Source organism: Triticum urartu, chromosome 3 (assembly GCF_003073215.2).
Source record: "Triticum urartu cultivar G1812 chromosome 3, Tu2.1, whole genome shotgun sequence".
Taxonomy (NCBI): domain Eukaryota; kingdom Viridiplantae; phylum Streptophyta; class Magnoliopsida; order Poales; family Poaceae; genus Triticum; species Triticum urartu.
The window spans coordinates 131,848,374-131,862,767 of record NC_053024.1 but is presented as its reverse complement, the minus strand read 5'-3'; positions in this window follow the sequence as shown (position 1 = coordinate 131,862,767).

Below are 14,394 nucleotides of genomic sequence, written 5' to 3'. Positions count from 1 at the left end.
CCAACTATGTATCTCTTTCCCTTATGTATTACATGGGTTGTGTGAAGATTACCTCATTTGCGACATTGCTTTCAATGCGGTTATGCCTCTAAGTCATGCTTCGACACGTGGGAGATATAGCCGCATCGAGGGCGTTACAGGATCATAGTACAAGTCATGCACACATTGACTTGGCAATACTGAAAAGACAGCAGAACGCTAGCATTTGCACAAAGGAACACCAGCCAAAAAGTAAAATTACAATCAAGACTGAAGAATCCTCTGAGTTTGACACCAACCATCATTACATGCCTCTAGCACCACCACAACAGCCACCAAATAAAACAATGGCGGATCACCTTCATACCCGAGCTCGAAGCGGCTCCATCGCTGAGTGCGGACATCTAAGGTGGCTCACAAAAGGCAAAACCATTATCATTGAACGAATCAGACCGGGACAACACTCCCGACACGTCATCAAAATCCAAATCTGGCACCCCACACGACTAAGGCGTCGCAAGAGAAAACCAAACCTGTCATCCACGAACCACAAATCGAGCACACAATCCATCATCTTTTAGATGCCGCCGATGCAGAACACAATCTGGATCCGCTCCTGGACTACCTCCCAAACTCCGCGTCGGTGCTAGGTAAACATAGTCCCAACGGCGGAGCCCGAGGACACAGGTCCACCATAAGGATGTCGCCACCGTCACGACATTCTTGCTTGAACAGACTGAGTTCTAAATCCAGTCCCAACCATAGGATCGATCGCCTCCCGAGTAGGATCTCAAGAAACTTTAATCAGTGCCGCCGAAGTCAAGATGATGAACAACTTAAAACCTAAACTACGAGAGTAAAAAACGATCCACACACATGGATCCGGCAATCCCCCCCCCCCCCCCCCCCCCCCCCCGCGGGGGGGGGCGGGGAGCCGTCGGAGGGCGGCGGCGGGAAGACTCTCTTGGCGGCGACGAGATCACCTTTTCTTTCTTTCCGCCAGTTCCGCACAGAGCAGAGCAGTTAGAAAGTACAGCTGAACTACACTCACGGTATAATCACACCGCATATATGAATACATGTGCACTGGACTCGAAGTACAGTTGACTACACACCAGGATACCAAATACACTATACACATGAAGTAGAAGTACAATGTACGTGGAGTACAAATGCACTAGCATGGGGAGCACAACCACACCACAACCACAGAAAGTACAAGTAAACTGGAATAAGGAGTACAACTGTCGTCTCAAGAAATATTCATCAAAACCTATTAACATGAGAAATAGTTTCAAAGTATGGTTGTGAGGTATGCAGCAATGAAAACGGTTTATAATTTGAACTCTCGATTTAAGATATATTTCGTTTACGCAAATCAAATCTAAAAAAAAAAAAAAAAAGGTCACGTACCAGCCCTCCCATCCCCTCCGACCGATGGGAGAAAAATCCACCTAAACTCTCATAAGGCAGATGTATCTGGGGTAAGTATGCAAGAGGTCAGGAATGATATGTATCGCTCGTTGTGAGCGTTAAGACTTCGATCGCCCCTGGCGTAGGAACATAGGTTGGTCCAAGAATGGTTTTAGGAATCTTCTGGAACGTTCCTAACCTGTTTTGGGATGCTTCTAGAAGGACCCTGAACCACTTTTTTCCTTTACATGGTTTTCCGGTTTTATTATAGTTTTTTCTATTTTCTATAATTTTCAAATTTTAAAGAATATACAAAGTCTTCATAAAATATGAATTAGAAAAAATATTTTCAAAAACTATCAAAAAGTTTCACGTATTTAAAATTTTTCTTGTGCTTTCAAAAATTGTTCAAAAATTCAAAAAATTTGCCTTTTATGAAAATGTTCGAAAATTCATGTGTTTTTTCATAATTTCCAAAATATGTTCAATTTTTCCAAAAAAGTTTGGAATTTTAAAAATTGTTCACAATTTCAAGAAATATTCAAAAATTTCAAAATATGCTTGTGTTTGTCAAAAAATATTTAGAATTTCATTTTTTTTTCGTAATTTATGAAAAATGTTTTAAAATATTCACTTTTCAATAGTTATTTGCAATTTCAAAAATAGTAATTGTATTATAAGGAATGTTCAGTGGGCAAAACAATAAATAAAATTAGAACAACAAACTGCCCGAAAGAGAAAAAAAGGAAAGAAAAACCAACAAGTCGGACATACACTCATGTCTTTCATTCACTTGAGGTATACTCGTGCACCGCAAAAGAAAAATGGTTACTCGCGTGCTGACCAATACCCATGTACTCCCTCCATTTCAAAATAGATGACTCAATTTTATATTAACTTTATACTAAAGTTAGTATAAAGTTGAGTCATTTATTTTGAAACGGAGAAAGTAGTTGGTAGCGACGTGAGCAATATATATCATCTTCCACCAGAGGGAACTCCTAGTTAGCGCCTTTAGCGCTGCCTAGCCAAATTGGCACCCACGCTCGAGCGCTTTGGGCCGACCCAACAAACCAGACATACCTTTTAACTAGTTTTTTTTTAGTCTAAACACATTCTCTTTATCGAAAAAAGCTTTTGCTCCGTTTTATACGTAAAGCAAACCACCATAGTCAAACGGTACACAATAGTTCACCCACACACCCACACAGTCACACGGATATAGAGTATAAATAGATGCAGCTGAGGGCACAACTCAACAAGCCCTAACAAAAGAAGCAAAAGAGAAAAAAAAAGGGCAGCTGAGGGCACACCCTCTTTATTAATCAACAATAATGTTCATCTTAATACAACCAATAGCAGGAAGCTGCAACAGCCAAATAAGTCTTCCTATAGTAAGGCTGGTCATAGTGGGGAGTAACTTATATTAGTGTCATGCATATGACACTAGTCTAAGTTACTATCTCCATAGTGCAAAGTAACATAATAGTAGTGTCATAGATGACTACATTTATTACCTTATAGACTCATACTTTCTCGGGAAGCGCTATGTTACAGTAACATATTATGTTACTCTAAACACCTCTCTCTTCATTAACTATGTGCCACATAAGCAAAAAATTCTTAAAATGCGTTATGTTACTACTAAGTTACTCCCACTATGACTAGCCTAAGTCCAAGAGCATATCTAGTGAGGTCGTGTGCCTCGGAACTTGTTGCCTTTCCTTTGAAGTAGAAAGTGCATGACTAAAACTATGAAAGTGAAGATGTAATCTCCCGGATAATATTCCCATGTTACCCACCGGTTCTGTCCTTGATGTCCTTCACCACTTCCTTGCAATCCGTCGCGACTTCAAGATGTTGGAGTGAGAGATCGGCCGCCAAAGCTAGGGCTTCTCGGCATGCAAGAGCTTCAAGAGTAGCAGGGTCAGTTACACCGTGGATGCACATGCAGAGGCACCCAGATTTTATATATGTTTATGAGACATACCCTCTAACTAGTTTTTTCATATATATGTTTAGGAGTTTTTCCTGTGGTGTGTGCACAGGAATATGACCCATGAAACCCAATTGTGCTGGGTCCATAAAACTGAACTATGCTGGACACACTGAACACTACGAAATGAAGCTGCTCATCTTCACCAAGGTGGAAAAAAAAACAAGGCGACACCTCGGTGGCTCTGTCGTTTCTCAAAAATTAAACCAGCAAAGTGGTAAACCACTCAAACTATATTACCTCATGATCTGAAAATAGTAATGAATAGACCAATCGGCAACCAACAATCTTGGCATGATTGCTCAATTACGTCATGTTGTCTTCCACAGAATCCGAACATAACATTAATAGTAATTAGTTAGTTTTTCTTTGCATTATTTCAGCGACGATATGCACGCCATTCTTGTAGCAGCTACGTGGGCATAAAAGAAGATGCTTCTGCTTCTTCCTGGCGATGTCACGAGCAGCACACACTATGCTATGCTAAAGTTAAAAAAGACAAGCTTCGTTAAATGCCAATATTAATATTATGAAATCATAGTGCAATGGTAAGCTAAGCATCAGAGAATTTAATATTATATACTTACGTTCACAACAGGGGACAGGAGGAATCCTATCTCTAAGGTGGAACAAGTTTGTTAAAGCTGATTTGGAACCGCAAGAATAAAGCATAGATGAATACAGTGGATGCATCAGCTAGTTATAAAATGGTGTTCTGAAGAACCATATACTAACAAGCTTATTAAAATAAGAGTTGTGAGTTCATAAGTCCTGCAGAAGTATACAAAATCCTGACATCATATTTTCAAATTCTGCAAAAAAAAGGAACATGCACATAAATATTCGAAATTCTCAAAAGAAAATCCAAGTGTCCCACATATTTTAGGTGACCTGCCATTTTCATACTCCTTCCTTCCCACGAAATAGACCCCTAAGTTTGTCTTATGTCTAACATTTTTAGTTTGTCCAAGTTTACAGAAAATACATCAACATTTATAATATCAAACCATTATCAATAGGACTGTAATTATGGCCAACATTAAGAATTTAGGGAAAGTACCAAACATGTCCTCTTCCCATGGCACTTTAAATATATGGAGTCGGGCAACTAGATATAACTATGCTGATAACTATAGAATGAGAAACCTGATAATAACTACATAATTGCTATGTTAGTAACTACTAAGTAATAACCATTTTGGTAACTATAAGGTATGCAGCTCAGTACCTAAATATGTTCGTGACTTCAACATACAATAACCATCTTGATAACTTTAACAAATGCAACCCGGTAACTACAATATAACAAAGAATACTTAAAAAAATTGGACTCGTGGCCTCACTTGGTTCACATACATACAATAAGCTCCCAACTAGAAAACACACATGAAAGATTGTTGGTCTAGTTGGCTTGTTGGTTTCAACAAAGGTCTTAGTGTTCCTCACAAAAAAAAACACTAAGGTCTTACTGAAAAGAATCAGTGGAAACATGGGCCCAGAGACAACATGCCTTAGTAAAAAAATTGAGTTGTTCCATGTAACGCCCCAAAATTTGGCCATTTCTTGTTCTTTGGAATTTATTTGGATTGCATTTGGAGTCATTTGAATTTGCATTTGAAATTGGACTTTGGATCTTTTTCAGAAAGGTGAATTCGACTTAATTCGAAATTCTTCTCCCAACCTATCTTGACTTGATGCAAACATCTTCCTTTGCACATTCAACCTACCAATAAATTTTCTTTCTATTAAGCATTCTTTTTCCTCAAAAAAGAATGACCGTTTGCACCTTCTTCCAAAGATAAATTCATTCATGTTGATCCCTTGACCTTCCAACAAATTTCTATGATCTCATATACTCAAATATACTTCATCCATACCAGAAACACTCATTCTCACGTGAGAATTTTGAACACATTGGCCAATTTCCAATTCTTGCCAGATTTCACCTTTGAACTACAACTATATTTTTCCTTGCTTTGTTTGTCCTGAGATTTTGTCAGCCTGTACACCTTAGTGAATGCACGTCACCCACCGAAACCTAGCTTCAACCAACTAGATGTTGAGCTACGCTTTTGTACAAATTTTGCAATCAGAAACTTTGCACCAGGATCCCTCTCACCTCCCTTCATAATGTTCTTCGAAACTTTGCTAGAAGGATCCAGTCACAAGGGTGCACACGTGTGACATGGTCGGGCGCATCAAATCATATGCCACAGTGGCCGGTCCACGATGGTTTAGCACGCTGGATGTCGGCCAAAACCGCACTTTGGTGCCTCTGCCACAAGCGTGCAACCATTCCAAAGTGCCTACTCGCACGCCAACGCGCCAGGCTATCCACTTCGGCGCCACAACACCAAAGACAACCTCCTCCCGTTGCTCGCTTCCTTCCCTCGCCGCAACATGTGTCCAGTGTAGAGCAATGTGCTCCACCGCAGCGACATTGCCATTACAACAATCGCGTCTATATCCTTGCACGTCGTCGCATTCCACTTAAACCCCGCACAGGTACCCTTCGCCTAACTCGATGCAGAAATGCCTGAGCCCACGTGCCACTCACCTCCGTGGACAGCAGCAGCTCCGCCTCGATGCTCGGCTATAAGTATGCCCCATTCCTCGTCTTCGTGCACACATTGCTGAAGCTTCACCTCCAATCAAAGTTCAAAGCCACAAGGGCCTCCTCGCTCGAATCCATTCGAGGGCGTCGTCGCGCTGCTCCAACATCGAGTGCCACCTCTAGTCGAGCTCTTGCTCAGATTCCTTCTCATATAGATCTCATTCATCCTCCTACACCTACTCCTAGGTCACCCAAGCTTATCGCTGCAGGGAACCTTGTTGGCATATCCCACCGAATGAGCACCGATGCAGATAGGACATGTGCATCATTGTTCCACCATCTCCCTTTTAGCTCCGGCCACCGACATGTTCGTTGTCGTCTCCCCCTTCTGTTCCTCCCCTTCCCGAGCCTAGCCAAGCTTCCTTACTGTCACAACCATTGCTGGTGTGTGTCACCGCCTCTGCTCCCTCTCTTTCTCTCTGTTTAAACCTGACCCGAGCCCACTTTCAGCCACTCATACAGGACCCAAATCCGTATGCGTGGAAGCGTATATGCGGAATACGCCTTCGATGGTGCCTTCTATGAATTCTTTAAATCCTACTAAAATCCATATTTGACCCAACTTTGACCATCTATAACTTTTTATCGATAAATCTGATTGACTTGATTTTTTTGTAGTGTGCTTATTATAAAAATACTATCCAGAAAGTATCTTTTGCTATTTTTGGAGATGTGTAGCTATGATAGGAAATAGCAATTTCTTTATGTGTTATTTAAAAAATGTTTTTCAAAATATTTTCAGCAGGAGAAGAACTTGTTGTTGAAGATCCAGAGTAAGCTTGACTCACACCTTCACCAAGGCAAGCTTCAACAGTCATTGTTTGCCAGCTTGATGAAATTATAACTAACACATGCATTTTAGAGCATTTCAGCACTATTTTCATAGTCATATAATCATTTGTTGTTAGTGTTAAGTTTATCCTGATATGCTTATGTTATGTTGATGTTTATAAGGCATGCTTGTTTGACCACATTAATGTGCCTTGTGAACTTGCTCACACATATGTTATAGTAACAAATATGAATATGGTTGCACTTTGATCTTGTTAATTCATGATTTGGTGTATAATACTTTGAACATACTTGGACCAGAGAACATTTAATAACAACGAAGGTAAGCTAATAAACTTGAACAATGAAACCTTCATTGGCTTGGTCGAGTCATGATGCCACTGAATCAAACTCACATAGTGCAACCACATTCCCTTTTTACGGGAAGGCCCTAATTGCTCTATGAATACGCCTCTTATTGGTGTCACTATATAAGGAAGGATAAGATGAGTGTGTTAACTTGGTTCGGTAAACGGCATTTAAGTCCATGAACCTGGGTTAGTTTGGTTTTGGGTGTTATAAATGAATTGATCCCAATGGGGAAATAGTGATGGATTGCTATGGTGGTAGTGCCAAGTTTGTAGTCTCATGGCAACACAAGCCTAGGGACTCTCAATCTAATACATTATCCAGTTGGATATATCAGTGACATGGTAAGAGCAATGTATGGTAGATAGTCTTGTTGGAGCAGCAGTAGTCCACCCAGAGGGAAGTGTACTGTGTATGTGATGAAGAGCTCCATAATATAGGTAAAGTGCACAACCTCTGCAGGGTGTAACAATCTATTCGGATAGCCGAGTCCATGGTATTGGGCACAATTCGTATTAGTCACACTGGTGTTCAATGCCAATGATGAACTTATAATATAAGGTAAAGACGTGAGAACTTGTGGTTATCACAAAGGTGATTGAAAGATGAAAGATTTGGTCATGATGAGACCAAGGTCTGAGAATGATCGAATGGTAAGTTGAATGACCCAGTGGTCATGAGGCAAGTAAGATGATGATAAATTACTAGAGTAGAACTTTTTACTTTAAATAACTTGAATTTGTGTGATAAGTGCTCTTCGTAGCCAACCATCTTCGGCAGCTACTAACTTTATTTTTTCCTCGACACTACTCCCAATTGTGTCAGGTAAGTGCTCTTCTTAGCCAACCATCATGGGTAGCCATCAAGTTTCAATTTTCAATACTACTCCCAAGTTTCGTGTGACAAGAACTATTTATAGTCAACCATCTTAGACATCTATTGAAGTTTCTCACTATTGGCACTGCTCCCAAGTTTTGTGTGACAAGGGCTCTCCATATCCAACATTATTGGGCAGTTGATAGCTTTATTTTCTCGACACTGCTCCTAAAGTCCATGTGGTTAGTGCTCATCACCAACTGTCTTGGGCAGTTGTTGAATTCTTCTTATCAATATTGCTCTGAAGGTCCATGTTGTAAGCGTTATTTGTATAGCCAACTATCTTGGGCAGCTATTGAGCTATTTCGATGATTGTAATGAATGTTCTGGTGGCTACAGATTTATTTGTCGGTTTTCATGCAAAGGTTAGGAAGGTCATTAATGGTCCACTTTAACAAGAGACATTAACCTGGCCTGGTTGTGCATGTGATGCATTTGCCTTGCTACTTGCTATGTTTGGTGTATGCTTGCGAGTACATTTAAAGTACTCACCTGCTCTTCATGCCAGATATAGGATAGGATGATTGTGATTGTTCCGAGGATGCCAAATTTGAGTGATAGGATCGTGTCCCAGCAAGGCACCTACGTGATGGAGCTCTCACCATCATTGTTTTTCCGTTGTGTGTTCTAGTTCTAGAATCTGAGGCCTTGTCAGATAAATAATGTGCTTATTTTCTCTACATGAGTAGTGTCGCCTTCGTCTCGCCCAATGTTGTAATATCAGACCTATGTACCCTATGTACTGTAATATACTGTGGTACTATGGTTGTGCTTGATGCCAATTTGTACTGTGTACCAGAAGACTTATATCCTTTGGGCTGGTATCCAGGGTATATCGTTTCTCGAAGCCGAGGTGCCATATACAGAGAGACAAAATCAGAGGCATCAATGGCCAAAATTGAGCCGTGAACGAATGATTCGGTTGTAACACTACAATGTAATACTACAAACATACCATTCATGGCATAACTTTTCTTATTGATATATTTATACAGACTTATTTTTTATTGAAGACAAAACTCCTATTTTGTGGGAATGGGAGTGTACTTTACAAACACGACTGAGTTTGTTCGTTCATTTACTTCTAGAAGAAACAAAGGGTGCTATGTAAATACTAGAGGAGATGTGAAGGAGGAGGTGATGAAGGCCCACTCAAACCTCCCAATATGAATTTCCGGATTGGTGATTCGCCCCCATCCTCGAGCCTTTCCCATGTACGTTGGCTATGGCAAAAGTGTCGACCTCTCCCTCACCAGACCCTCTCCTTCACCTTGTCCACTACTATACAATCGGGCATTGAAGGTGATTTTGGTACATGGGCCTAAGGAGGTTCCTCATTCCACCACAAAGCTTGTGTCACTAATACTCGGAGTATAGGAGTAGGTTTCAAATTTCCTCGAATGATTTCACCGAGAAGTGTTCCTACCATAGAACTGCCTTCGATTCTATTACCGCCTAAAACCGCCTAGAGCAGTTTCCAATAAACAACGACCCGAAATATGGACACATGTACATATGCAGACGCATACACATTCTCATTCATCGCATAAGTCACTTAAATCTCATAATACACTCAAATATGTTGAGTTGTTTCAAAAAGTTCAAAACCCACATATTAAAGAAAGATCTAACTCCAAATATTCCTGATGCCCCAACCTATCTAAATCCAAAGATTCCGAAACCATTCATCGTCTTGAGTAGTATACCAATCGTGCCTCTTAATAAACTAGTTTTTGCGCTATCGGAAGGAGATGGCGAGAAAGGTTATATCACCACTCCCTATCCAACTTTCCGACCCAATCACCAGTTGAAGAAATCCTGGTGAAACCTACTGGTGCTTACACTAATAGGTAAATTTGTAGCACCGATGGTGATTTTCTTTTGTAAGTGTCGCCAAAATATAACTCTGGTTAAAACAAAAAATTGTCAATACAATTAACATATGATATTAATTGATTTATTAAATACATGTAGTTAAGAATATCATACCCAACTCCAATCCATTGCTAATGCCATAGATGGGGTGTGGACATATGTGGCCAACAACTGGAGTGATTTATTTCATATAGTACCCAACTAGCCGTCCATTCACTTTGTGCAGTGCAACTCAAATCGACCTACATATGAAAAACATGGTCAACTTATTAGAAATCAAATGCAAGCAAACTTAATTATTAATAACTAATCATCAATTGATATTAACAAAGAAATAATTGCTTAACCTTAAACTCTGGTGACTTTTGCGGTGACGTGATGATGATGTCGTATGTACTTGCATAGTTACATTGTAGAAGATGTCGTCTATTGGTTGAATCCGTTGAGCCCTGTTTTTGAAAAGTTCAAAAAGAAACATATATTTTAAAATTTTCAAAAAATCTGAAAACAAATAAACATAAACATGGAGATGTATACTATATTTCTGTATAGTTTCATGATCAAATACACTTTTGCATGGGCTATAATTAAAAACAAATGCATAGACTTTTACAGCGAATAGTGCATGTGCTAGAAAGACATGCTTTTTGTGTATAGCTTGAACCAAAACGTATTTCATCATGAAAATATACAGAGATGTCATATACATCTCTAGGTTCATTTGTATTTTTTTCAAAAAAGAATGAAACTTCAAAATATGGTTTTTATATTTTCCAAAAATCCAGGCTCCACTCATGGAGCCTGGGTTCCAAAAGAAGTTTCCACCATACCAGCCACCTAACCAATGGACGTCAGTATTGTAAAACATGACCTCCTACTTATGTGCATAATAAGACTATTTGAGAAGCTATATGTACTAGTCTCATTAAATTAAAAAACTAGACCATTTTCACTAGAATGCACACACGATTATGGCCCAGTTCTTTTGCCAGAATATCAGGATTCTCCCAGAATCTGACCCCTACCCAGCTTCTCCCAGAATATTTGAGCCTCATTTGTTTTACAATTCTATCTAGTTAGGGTCTAATTAGATAGGATTGTAAAACAAATGGGGCTCAAAGATTCTGGGAGAAGCTGGGTAGGGGTCGAATTCTGGGAGAATCCCCAAATTCTGGCAAAAGAACTGGGCCTATGTATGAGCCTGTAAGTTTTGCAGCAACTTTTAGCAACTTGTTCCACCAGAATCCAGATGCTTTCAAAAGAACTTGGTTCCAATTAAAGTTTAATTTGCACTTGTGCTTGTGCCAAGTGTAATCGACACACCTAGCATGCACCTAACCTTTCCTTCGCTTTAGATACATCGATTGGATTATTTAAACGAGCAAACTGAATGCACACGGTTTAACCTGTATGGATGAAGCCTCTTAACAAATTGCAGGAAACATGGCCTCCAACCTATAAACGGAAAGAAATGGATTCAAGGACGGTCAAGTCATCACCGGGTATATATGCAGTCAGGGATGGAGTTAGCAAACATCTGTCGACACTTTATCACATCAAATCCTAGTAAAATCGATAACTTCTTTAATTTGTAAAGGTAGGAAAAGTTGGCAACAACCAGACCTAATTAGATGCCATTCAAACAAATTAAAGGGTACCGCTTTTTCCGGGCATACTTTTCACTTCAAGAAAATACACCTTGTTGACACCAGATTTTGACACGATCAAGAACTAGATTAAGATGGCCTCAAATGAAGAAGTGATCTACATGAAAAAGTTTCGTATTGTCGACATGAACATCTTTGAAGTTTGGGCCATCGCTATCTGACCTCATCTTGAGGGCCAAAACTATGCTCAAAGTATTAAGGTTTTGTATTCATAGTATTGTTCGGCCAATTAAGCCTCCAAGATGACCTCATATGAGAAACATTTCTACACGAATTGTCTTAGTCTCGTCGAAATGATTGATTTTCATATAAAAATTGTCTCAATCAGAGTTCGTATGTAAAAGTTAGAGCCAAAACGGTGTGCTACAAAAGTCTGCCCCAGAAGTTCCGGGCAAAACTTCCGGGGAGGTTCCGGGCTAAACCGAAAGTTTGCACGCGGTGCGCCCCGAAAACTAGAGTTTTAACATTATTTGCAGATTTGCGGGCCCGAATTCAACCTCAAGATGACCTCGGATGAAAAAGTAATCAACTGAAGAGTTTTTCTCCATTGCAAGATCTACAACTGTGCTTTTTGGACCATCGCGATCCAAGGCCATGTGCGACCTGCAGGAGCTGTACAAGAGGGCTACTTGATGTAATTTTAGCCCGGAAGTTTCGGCCCTCATAGTCCGAGTTAGGTTAACTTTTGATTTTTTGGATGGGATTTAAGTCCTTTTCTTGTACGGAAAGTCCAGCCGCCTCATATATATGTAAGAGGTAACGTCGATTGAATAACAACACACAATCACAACGCATCTACCACTTTTTTCATCTACGTTTTGTCCTTCCCCCGTTATTGCTCCCTCATTCTTCGTCGTTCTTCGTGTTGGAGAGCTACGAATCCCGAGGCTCTAGGGGCGGCCTAACAGACCTAGGGCAGCCCATAGCCACTGCACTCCCCAACGGGGTCCCTCCCGGGAGTGTGGGGTTTCGGGTCCTCAAAAGTTCTCTCTGGTCGTCCTGCGAATCGCGCTTTCGGTGAGACTCCTTCGACGCGAGTGAAGGAAATATGCCCTAGAGGCAATAATAAAGTTGTTATTTTATATTGCCTTATATCATGATAAATGTTTACTATTCATTCTAGAATTGTATTAACCGAAAACTTGATACATGTGTGGATACATAGACAAAACACTGTGTCCCTACTAAGCCTCTACTAGACTAGCTCATTAATCAAGGATGGTTAAGTTTCCTAACCATATACATGTGTTGTAATTTGATGAACGGGATCACATCATTAGGAGAATGATGTGATGGACAGGACCCACCCGTTAGCTTAGCATAATGATCATTCAGTTTTATTGCTATTGCTTTCTTCATGTCAAATACATATTCCTTCGACTATGATATTATGCAACTCCCGAATGCCGGAGGAATACCTTATGTGCTATCAAACGTCACAACGTAACCGGGTGATCATAAAGATGCTGATGTAAGGTAGAACCCTAATTGTTCGATCTTTCATGAAAGGAGCGGATCCCTCCATGAACACGAAGAACACAAGGGGGAAAACGGGGGGAAACACAAGGGAAAACATGGGAGAATCACTAAACCAACAAAAGATAGTCACACATGTGCTAGATCCTTGGATACATAAGAGTTCAAACGGTACACGATCAACTAGGGACGATACAAGGGTAGCCGGTCTTCTCCGTGAGGAGGTCTTGATGTTCTTCTCCACGAGGAGGTCTTGAATCCAAAGGGATCTTCTCCGAAGAGGCCGCGGTCTCTCTCGAGGAGTAGATCCGATGTGGATGAGCAATGCTCTATCTCTCAAATGAGCAAAACCAATGCTAACCCTAGCTAGAAGGAATAGGAGGTATATATATAGTCTTAGTGCAAAAGAGGGGGGCGAAGGGGTACATGGGCAGCGGCCCAACACGAAATAGCACACAGGCATCGGACGTCCGGGAGTCACCGGTCGTCCGGAGGTTCGTGAGGGTCCGGACGTCCGGTGCATGTCGGACGTCTGTAGATTCGACTCGGGTGGTCTTCGGTCGGACGTCCGGTCGGGGTCGGTCGTCCGAGGAGCGTCGGTCGTCCGTGGAGCGTCAGAAGTCCGTAGTTTTGGCTCGGGTGTGGAAGTGTCGGACGTCCGGATCCTGGAGGTCGTCGGACGTCCGGTCCTGGCCGGTCGTCCGAAGCTTCTTCTTCATCGCTTCTTCTTCTCCGTCTTCACGTCCATCTTCCTCTTCTTCTTCTCCTTGCTCCTTAGCTTCTCCATGGTACTTGAGTATGCACAATGTGTCCGTATGAGGTAGTAGCCATGTATCATGTGCATCGAAGTGGAAACGTGAGAGGAGTGATGTCACCTTGGTTTCGAGAGCTCTTGCGCGTGCTCGTGTCATGGGTCCGCTAGGTACTTGGTGAAGCGATGGTAGGTCCATGGGGATGACCTTGGGATGCTCTACATCATCTCCCCTCCCTTGGGGAAGATTCGTCCTCGGATCAAATTCTTCATCACCATGGTAGGGAGAGAGATCTTTGACGTTGAAGATGTTGCTCATGGAGTACTTGTCATGAGGAATGTTGATCTTGTGGGCATTGTCGTTCTAGCGTGCAAGCACCTTGAAGTGTCCATCCGCTCGGGCTCGAAGCTTGGACTTGCGTTCTTGTGGAAAACGGTCCTTGCGAAGGTGTAGCCACACAAGATCACCAATGTTGAAGACCATGGGGTGCTTGTTGAAGTTGAGCTTGGACGCAAGGAGTTGAACTTGGCGCTCGATGGTGTTCCTTGTATCTTCATGCACCTTCTTGAGATGTGTCGCTCTTGCACTAGTGTCCAAATTGATGCG